At 49.3% G+C, this 9,463-nt stretch overlaps 3 pseudogenes; all 3 read left to right on the top strand.

Moving 5' to 3' along the window:
* Window positions 1-9,463, top strand: part of LOC148006609 (uncharacterized) — a 2,902,548-nt pseudogene that overhangs the window by 1,419,571 nt on the left and 1,473,514 nt on the right.
* On the top strand, window positions 1,656-2,592 carry LOC147995886 (18S ribosomal RNA; annotated as a pseudogene; the record flags this gene model as incomplete).
* LOC134486021 (5.8S ribosomal RNA) lies at window positions 3,640-3,793 on the top strand (annotated as a pseudogene).

Below are 9,463 nucleotides of genomic sequence, written 5' to 3' on the forward strand. Positions count from 1 at the left end.
TAGAGATATACATCCACAAACTCTCACCTACAAACTATATAGGAAGGTTTTTTTTATCAATGCGATATAAAACTAGAGCTAAGTTGGAAGAAGAAATCTTAACTGAGAAAAAATTCTTCATAAGATTGTCCAATGAAAAAGCCTGTGGGCACTTTCTTGATCAATAATTTTGTTGGAGGGCCCAGCTCACTGTAGGTTGTCCCACTCCTGGGTTTATTGTTCTAGCTTTTATAAAAACACAGGCTGAGCAATTAATAATCTTCTTCCACGTCTCTCTAACATTTCCTGCCTGCTTAATCACTGAGATATCTTCCCACCCTACCTGATCCAACTAGGATTTGTTTTAGTGACTTTGTGTTTTGGACTGATGGCTGTTAATTGGATCATAAAATAAGACTTAAGTTGAATCTTTCAACCTTCTAGAAAATGTGTAGAATAATATTATTCTAATACCCTCAACTTTGAGACACAGGACATCATATATGAAAGGTCAGAAAGATTCTGCCATAAATATAGGCATCCTGAAAGGTTAATTCTTTACAACCAATAGGTCCAGGTAAGAACTAGGTAGATAAATATTAGCAAAATGATTGTACATTGTAAGGTTAGTTTGTATAAGGAAGTAGTCATGTTTGAAAGTGTCATATAATTGAGGGCCAGATAAAGTAGTAATTCAAAGAAAAAAGTGACAGAATACATCACAGATAAAATATGCCCAATTCACATGAGAACAGTTTAGGAATAAGAGAATACATAGGAGTAGAGAAAGAGAGACAAAAATAGACAAAAGAAAGACAGAGAGAAGTAGAGCAAGAAAGAGAAGTTGTGCTGTGTGGCATGTGTTTACGGAAGTTTTCTGGACATGATTTTACAGATTCAGGTTCTGAGAGAACAAACTATTCACTGGGGAGAACAGAAAAAGCTGGAGAATTAGAAGGATCCAGAAGATTGTAACACATTGTCCAGGTTAATGTGAGTCCAAGTAGAACAACTCATGAAGATGCCAAGAGAAACCATATTGAATCAGTCATCTTGGAAGGTTGGATTACATGGAGGCTAGAAGCTCCTAGTATTAGGTCTATAAATAGTAGAACAGAGGGAAAAAATACTCTGGCCTCAGCCTAAAGGACGTATTTGCATAGCTTGGGTAAGACTCTTATCTCATCACTTTATCTAAGAAAAGAAAAGTGACATTCACTTAGAAAGACATACAGACAGAGACAGAGACAGACAGACACATACACATATACAGAGACACACAAATACACAAACATGCAAACATAGAGCAGTGTGGGGAGGGAGGGACGAAGAGAGGGAGGGAAGAAGGGAGAATGCTTGCAGTCAACCACTGAGCTGAGAACAAGGTTCCAAAAAGTGGAGTTACAGAAAGTAGTTGAAGTAGTTGAAGGGGTTTGCCACCCCATAAGAAGAACAACATCAACTAACCAAACCCCTGCCCTCGATCTTCCATGGACTAAACAACCATCCCAAGAATACACAAGGATGAGCCTATGGCTCCATCTGCATATGAAGCAGAGGATATCCTTTTCAGGCACCAAAAGGGAGCAAATGCCCTTGGTCCTGTCAAGGCTTGATGCCCCAGTGTAGGGAACTGTCAGAATGGGTAGGTTGGAAGGAGTGAGTGGGTGAGTGAGGAACTGCCCTCAGAACAGGAGGCATGTGGGGAAATAATAGCCGATTTCTAGAGGGCAAATCAGGAAAATCATATTTAAAATGTGAATTAAAAAATCCCCTCCCCCAATGAAAGAAAAAGAAAGAGAAATGGAGAAAGAAAAAGAAAAACAAATGGGGGTACATAACTAAACAGATGCCAACTGGTGATGCAGTAGAGTTATTCCCATGATAGTCAAGCAGCTTCTGGGAAACCAAAGTCTTTGGGTTCCGGGGGAGTATGGTTGCAAAGCTGAAACTTAACGGAATTGATGGAAGGGCACCACCAGGTGTGGAGCCTGCAGCTTAATTTCACTCAACACGGGGAAACCTCACCAGGCCCGGACACAGACAGGATTGACAGATTGATAGCTCTTTCTCGATTCCGTGGGTGGTGGTGCATGGCTGTTCTTACATGGTGGAGCGATATGTCTGGTTAATTCTGATAACGAACTAGACTCTGGCATGCTAACTAGTTACACGACCCCCTGAGCGGTCGCGTCCCCCATCTTCTTAGAGGGACAAGTGTCATTCAGCCACCGGAGATTGAGCAATAACAGGTCTGTGATGCCCTTAGATGTCCGGGGCTGCATTAGCATCACACTGACTGGCTCAGCATGTGCCTACCCTACAAAGGCAGGCGCGGGTAACCCATTGAACCTCATTCGTGATGGACATCGGGGATTGCAATTATTCTCCATGAACGAGGAATTCCCAGTAAGTGCCGGTCATAAGCTTGCGCTGATTAAGTCCCTGCCCTTTGTACACACCACCCTTCGCTACTACCAATTGGATGGTTTAGTGAGGCCTGATCAGCCCATGGCCCTGTCAGAGGGCCGAGAAGAAGGTCCAACTTGACTATCTAGAGGAAGTAAAAATCATAACAAGGTTTCTGTAGATGAACCAGTGGAAGGATCATTCACTGAGAAGGCCGAGGGGGTGTCTGGTCCTTTCTCCGGCCTGTGTGAGTCCCTCCTCTCACCGGGAATGGGTCCCCTGGTCGCATTCGTGGCATGTGCCGCCTCCGCTGGCCAAGTGAGCATTTTGGGAAAGGCAGGGGTCCTTAAGGAGTGGTGCAGGGAGGGTGTCAGGTCTGGTCCGTCGAGGGACCTCCTCCATTCTCTCTCTCTCTCCCTTGTTCTTCTGCCTAAGTCCTTGCCTCCACGCGCCCGCCTCTGCCCCCAGCACTGCTGCCTCTGCTGCTGGCACCTCCCTTGCCCGCTGGCCAGCCAAGGCCCTCGGCGTACCGAGGTCATTCTGCCTCTTTCTGGACCGGCTCCGTGATCTCATCTAGTGTGCACGGGGGGGGGGGGGGGGGCGGGGTGTACGCGGTGGCCGGGACCCGCTCCCTCTCCTCACAGCACCTGCCGCCCCTCCGCCACAGCTCTCCCGCTCTGAAGGTGCCAGGGTGTCTCTGTCCCGTGCAGGGGGTGCCTGGGCCACGGGTGGGCTCTCGCAGCCCGCCCCGCCTTCTGGGCCTCGCGTGTCTGCCCCGCTCCTGTCCAGGTACCTAGCTGTCCTGTTCTGGCTCAGAAGTTTAAAGACCCCCAGGGGGGTCGCCCTACCGCCCTTGGTCGTCCACAGGAGGGCTTTCCGTTTCCTCCCTCCACCTGGTGCTCCCTGAGACTCAGCGGGCCCCCTCTGGCCGCCGGCTCTTCCAGAGGCGGCGGTCGGGGGCCGTGTCGCGGGCCCCCTCTGGGCGCCCGTGGGGTCCCGGCCTGAGTGCCCGACTTGCCCGCCCATTTGCTGGCCGCTGCCGGGTGCTGGGTTCGCTGCATCCCATGTCCCATGTGTCCCTCCTTTCCGTTCCCGACCCTGTCGTTTTTTTTCTTTTCACATGTATCCTTTAGTTTCCCGCTGGCCGGCCTGAGGTGGAGCCGCCTCGCCATTGGCCTCTCTCTTCCGGTTCAGCAGGGGCGGGCGGGGGAGCTGGTGCTGTTGTTAGCACCCATAGGAGTCCGCTCACACCCTAGATAGCGGTGGATCACTTTGGCTCGTGCGTCGATGAAGAACGCAGCTAGCTGCAAGAATTAATGTGAATTGCAGGACACATTGATCATGGACACTATGAACGCACTTGAGGCCCCGGATTCCTCCCGGGGCTACACCTGTCTGAGAGTCGGTTGAGGATCAATCGCTGCCACGCCCCCTGCGGTTTCGTCGCCTGGGGGGGGGGGGTCGCCGCGTGGCTGGTGCTCTGCTCGCAGGGTCTCTCCCCTTGACCCTCCGTCTCCCGAAGTTCAGACTGGGCGGCGTCCGGCGGTCGTCCATGCCCGGTGGTTCTGCATGGGCCTAGATCTCCCCGTCCACCGGCGCCGCGCGCCGGCCACCCTTCTCGTGGCTCATGCCTAATCGCTCTGGCGCTCCCGCTCCCGTCGTCTCCCGCTCTCCCCACGGTGGGGACACATCAGCGGGGGCCGGTCGGGTGCCTGGGCGCGAGAGGGACCTTGTCGCCTGGATTGGTCATCGCGCCTCCTGTCTGGTGGGAGGCGAGTCCCGCCCACTGGGTCGGTGCATCTGCCGCCGCCAAGCACCCGCCTGTGCTTGCAGAGAGAGCAACCTGCGAGGGTCGGACTGGGGGTGGGGGGCTACCGCACCCGCCGGGGCTGGTCTCAGGTACCTCTCCTCCCCCCTCCCTCTTGTGGGGGCCGTCCGCTCTGGTGCCAGCAGGCTTGACGCTGCGGCGTCCATGTGCTGACACGACTTGTCCCCGGGATGTGGGAGCTGGCCGGGGTAGAGAGGTGGCAGGCCCCGGCCTGGGACCCCGGCATCCTCTCTCTCTCTTCTCTGTCCTTCTGCCCGCGGCCGCGCGCGCCCTCCTTTCCTCCTTCCCCTCTCGACCGCGTCCTCACATCAGACGTGGCGACCCGCTGAATTTAATTATATTAGTCAGTGGAGGAAAAGAAACTAACCAGGATTCCCTCAGTAATGGCGAGTGAACAGGGAAGAGCCCAGCGCTGAATCCCTGCCGCGTGCTGTGGCGCGCGAAATGTGGCGTACGGAAGACCCACTCCCCGGCGCCACTCGTGGGGGGCCCAAGTCCTTCTGATCGAGGCCCAGCCTTTGGACGGTGTGAGGCCAGTAGCAGGCCCAGGCGCGCCGGGCCCTGATCTTCCTGGAGTCGGGTTGCTTGGGAATGCAGCCCAAAGCGGGTGGTAAACTCCATTTAAGGCTAAATACCGGCACGAGACAGATAGCCAACAAGTACAGTAAGGAAAAGTTGAAAAGAACTTTGAAGAGAGAGTTCAAGAGGGCGTGAAACCGTTAAGAGGTAAACGGGTGTGGTCAGCGCAGTCAGCCCAGAGGATTCAACCCAGTTTGGGTGATCCTGAAGGATCTTTCCCACTCCCTGTTCCTCCCGACCCCTCCACCCCCGCGTTTTTCTCCCCCCTCCATGCGTCCCGCTGTAGCTGTCCCCGTTCCTCCCAACAGGGTGGTAGGCGGGCGCTCAGGCGGCGGGCGCGGGGGCGCAGGTGCGGCCGGGGGTGGGGTTGGTGGGTGACACCCCCCCCCCCCCTTGTTCAGCAACTGGCCTCAGCCAGGCGCCCTTCCTTGGTGGTGGTGCGCTGAAACCAGCTATGGGACCTCTGTGAAGGCCCTACATGGAAGGTGACTGGGGGTGCGGTGCGACGTGGCATCACCCGTGGGCCCCAGACCACCCCGTCCCGAGTGTTACAGCACATCCTCTCCATACAGAAGACACTGACAGACAGACAGACACACACACACACGCACATACACACACACACACACACACACACGAATATATATTTAAGTATTTAAAATGCTGTTTAAAAAAAACAGTCTTCCTGTTTAACAGACGTTTAAAGGGAAGTTGGCTGACAGAACGTTTTTGTGGTTTTTTATTATTCTCTGTTTTACCAAATAGGAGGTAGATCTGTTGGCCCTTTTATTAAAAGCCAAAGTATTAAGTGTTGAGCCGATGTTTCAACTTTTCCCATTATGTTCCTTTCACGAAAACCAGGGAATGTTGTTTTTTTGGCTTTTCCTTTTTGAAACAAAATGAAAGGAGCTCTACCAGTTGGCCTAGTTTCCGTGTTCCTTTTCCCTCTGCCACGGTATGCTCGATGAAATAAAGTAAATAAATGAAGATTCTAGTTATTTATTTGTTTGGGAGACCCGAACCCTCTCTCAAGAGATACTTCCATCTCCCCCCTCCACACACACAAGGCCTCCTCCCTGTATGTGGGGGAAGGGGTAGGGGTGGACAGGAGCTAGCTGAGAGGGGGTGGGGTGGGGTGGGGCTGGAGAATATGCATGTCCCTGAAGGACTGTCAGGGAAATACTGCTGCTGCCCTAGCATGCTTTGCTTCAGCGCTGAGCCAGGCGGTGCCTCTTTAGGGGGGGCAAGTTTTCTGCCTGAAATCAGTGAGTGATGATTTCAGTGTGAATGTCTGATCCCTCGCTGTCCTTTCAGTGCTCTGGCTCATGGCAAATGACTGAAGAAAACCTTAGTTAGACTCACACCCAGCTGTTTGGAAATGGTAATGGAATTGATAGCACACCCTCAGGGAAAGAGGAAGACTCCCTTTGCTCACTCCCAGCCTCGCCCTGCCAGCTCTGGATTTCTAAGTAAGGCAGAATCTGGACCATATTTACAGGATTTGGCGTTTCTGATTCATGTTTAATGTTTAGTTAAATAAAGCTTGTGAAGGGCTGGAGAGATGGCTCCGAGGTTAAGAGCACTCACTGCTCTGCTCTTCCAGAGGTCCTGAGTTCCATGCCACAAAAACCATATAGTGGCTCACAACCCTCTGCAAAGGGATATCCTGTGTACTCTACTGCCATGTGTATATGAAAAGGGCTTTAGTATACTCATATAAATGAAAATAAATAAATAAACCTTTAAACGAATGAAACAAAATGAAGCTTACAAAGAAACTGAGCATCTTAAAATGCCAGGCACGTCTATCCACTCCTTTTATTTTATTTCGTGTGTGTATCACATGACCACAGAGGTGGTTCGCCTTTTATTAACCTCAATAGCCCAACTGGGACAGAAGTGCAAACTATCATCTACCTATCTGGGGGTGGAGTGGTTGCATACAGGGAGATGGAACATTTGCAGTTAGTAAATTTCTGCTGTCGGTTTTTTTTCCTTTCCTTTTTGGATAGATATTGGGAGCTTTTTTTGTTGTTGTTGTTGTTGTTGTTTTTGTTTTATAAGGTACAAATTTTGTTTTCTGTGCAACATTCTGATCATAGTTTTCCATCGCAACCTCTTTCCAGATCCTTCCTCCCCATCCACCACCCCGTTGTACCCCAGGCCTGTCCTTATATGTGGTTGATGCATACCCAGGTGAATCTCCATTGGAGAAAGCACGATATTCCCATCTCCTATGACTGTCAACGGCAGATGACTTAAATGCCAGTGACTTCGGACTTGACTCCATTTTCTCCTTGGAGAACTGGGTTTGGATTTGTTCAACGAAGGCAGGCCCTGGGTTTTGAAACAAACAAACAAACAAACAAACAAAAACACCAAAAAATGTTTAAAGCAGGCAACAACTCCCTGCATGCCAAGAGACTGTTGACTCCTCTTTGGAGCTAGTACGATGTGAAACTTGCTTAATAAAGTAGAATCCACACAGCACAAAGGGAACACTTTAACAAATTATGAGGGAGAGAGAGAGAGAGAGAGAGAGAGAGAGAGAGAGAGAGAGGAGAGGGAGAGAGGGAGAGAGAGAGATCTGTTTATCTCCCTCTAGTTTTTCATACTAGAGATTTCATCTTCCTCTGTCTCTGGTGCTGGTGGCTTTACTCCTGGTTTGGGGGGCTTGGGATAGGGATAGGAAGAAAAAAGTCTTGAGTGCTGAAATTAAAGCGCGCTCTCTCTCTCTCTCTCTCTCTCTCCCTCCCTTCCTCCCTCTCCCTCTCCTTCTCCCTCTCTCTCTCTCTCTCTCTCTCTATACACACACACACACACACACACACACACAGACACACAGACACACACACACACAACACACTTCCTAGGATGAAAGAAAAAAATGAAAAGGAAGGCACCCATGGTGATGCATGACTTTGATCTCACTTTGGTGTCAGCACTGGAGAGGAAGATAGGAAGGCTTATCTAGATGCAATGTCTAGTTACCCGCAATAATCTTGGACCTGAACCGAACACCCAGCAGCATTTCCCGCACCCACCCATGTATAAGCATTTATAAGCTGAACCACCAACACTAGAGCGACAGTGCAGACAGAGACTATTTGGACCCGGACTTCCATTTTGAGTTTTTGTTTCTGTTCTTGTTTTTTTTTTAAGATTTATTCATTTATTATATATAAGTACACTGTAGCTGTCTTCAGATACACCAGAAGAGGGGATCGGATCTCTTTACAGATGGTTGTGAGTCACCATGTGGTTGCTGGGAATTGAACTCAGGACCTCTGGAAGAGTAGTCGGGTGCTCTTAGCCGCTGAGCCATCTCTCCAGTGCTCTGTTCTTGTTTTTTTCTCCTGTCCTGTCCTGTTCTGTCCTGTCCGTCCTGTCTCTCTGTCTCTCTGTCTGTCCCTCTGTCCCTCTGTCTCTCTGTCTTTCTGTCTGTAAATCCACACATGTAGTTCTTTCCACGTTTTATATTTCAAAACAAATAATGCTTGTTGTGCTTCTCATTTCATTCAAGGGTACTACCCTCTAGATCAGAGGATCCCCCTTACAATTCTCCACAGGTAGTGATGACTAGGGTGTTCAGTGCGACTACGCAGGAACTATATGGTTGCCGTCATTATGCTTGATCTTACACAAGGTAGGGTGTCAGGGCATGGTTGCCAAGATGGCGTATAACAGACAGTGATTGAAGCGATGGAACAATAACCTATAATTCTCCCTTTCTGTCACTGTTTTTCTGTCATTCTCTGTCTCTCTTCCCTCCTTCCCTCCCTCCTCTCTCAGACCTGAATGAACATTGGAACTAAAGTAAATGTACAGTGAAAAGAAGCCAGGTGCGTGCTGCATGTCTTTTATTGTACCACTTGAGAGGTGGAGGTCGGTAGAACCCTGTGAGCAGGCTGCAGACCTGATCCAAGTACTGATTTCCAGGGCTTATGTGCAAAGACCCCTGACTCAACTAAAGAAATGAAGAGGAAATTAAAGAAACAGATACAATTAACTTGGAATAAACCAAACAAACTAAGGAAAAGGAAAGGCAGTATTGGGGTAGCCTGGCTTACAGAGGAGGGGCAAACATTTATTTGCCAGTGCCTCCTCAGTTGAACACACACACACACACACACACACACACACAGAGAGAGAGAGAGAGAGAGAGAGAGAGAGAGAGAGAAAGAGAGAGAGAGAGAGATCTGTTAATCTGTTTGTCTCACTCCCCTAGTTTTTCAGACAGGGTTTCTCTATGAATTCCTCTGTACACTGGTTGCTCAGAGGGCAAAGCTGCTGTCTGTTAAAGGTCTAGGGAAAACATGAAGGCCTAGATGCAATGTGTAGGCCTGAGGGAACTGTCAAGGCCTAGATGCCCTGTGAAGGAGGCCTACATCATGTATACATATATACACACATATTCATATATATGAATATGTATATGAATGTGTATACACTCAGGTATCCTTTATTTTATTAGCTTATTTTGAATATAATTTTCATGCTAATCAAAAAGAGGAAATTTTCTTTGGCATCGGATTCTTCTTGAACAAAAAATGGATATAAATAATCACATATTCAGATTTTATGTCTAATATTGAGAAGATATTCCCAGATATGGTGTTAATCCATCATAGTCCATGTGTGAACACAAAACAGACTTAGTAAGAATTT

This window comes from Rattus norvegicus, chromosome 2, assembly GCF_021556685.1.
Source record: "Rattus norvegicus strain SHRSP/BbbUtx chromosome 2, alternate assembly SHRSP_T2T, whole genome shotgun sequence".
Classification (NCBI taxonomy): Eukaryota; Metazoa; Chordata; class Mammalia; order Rodentia; family Muridae; genus Rattus; species Rattus norvegicus.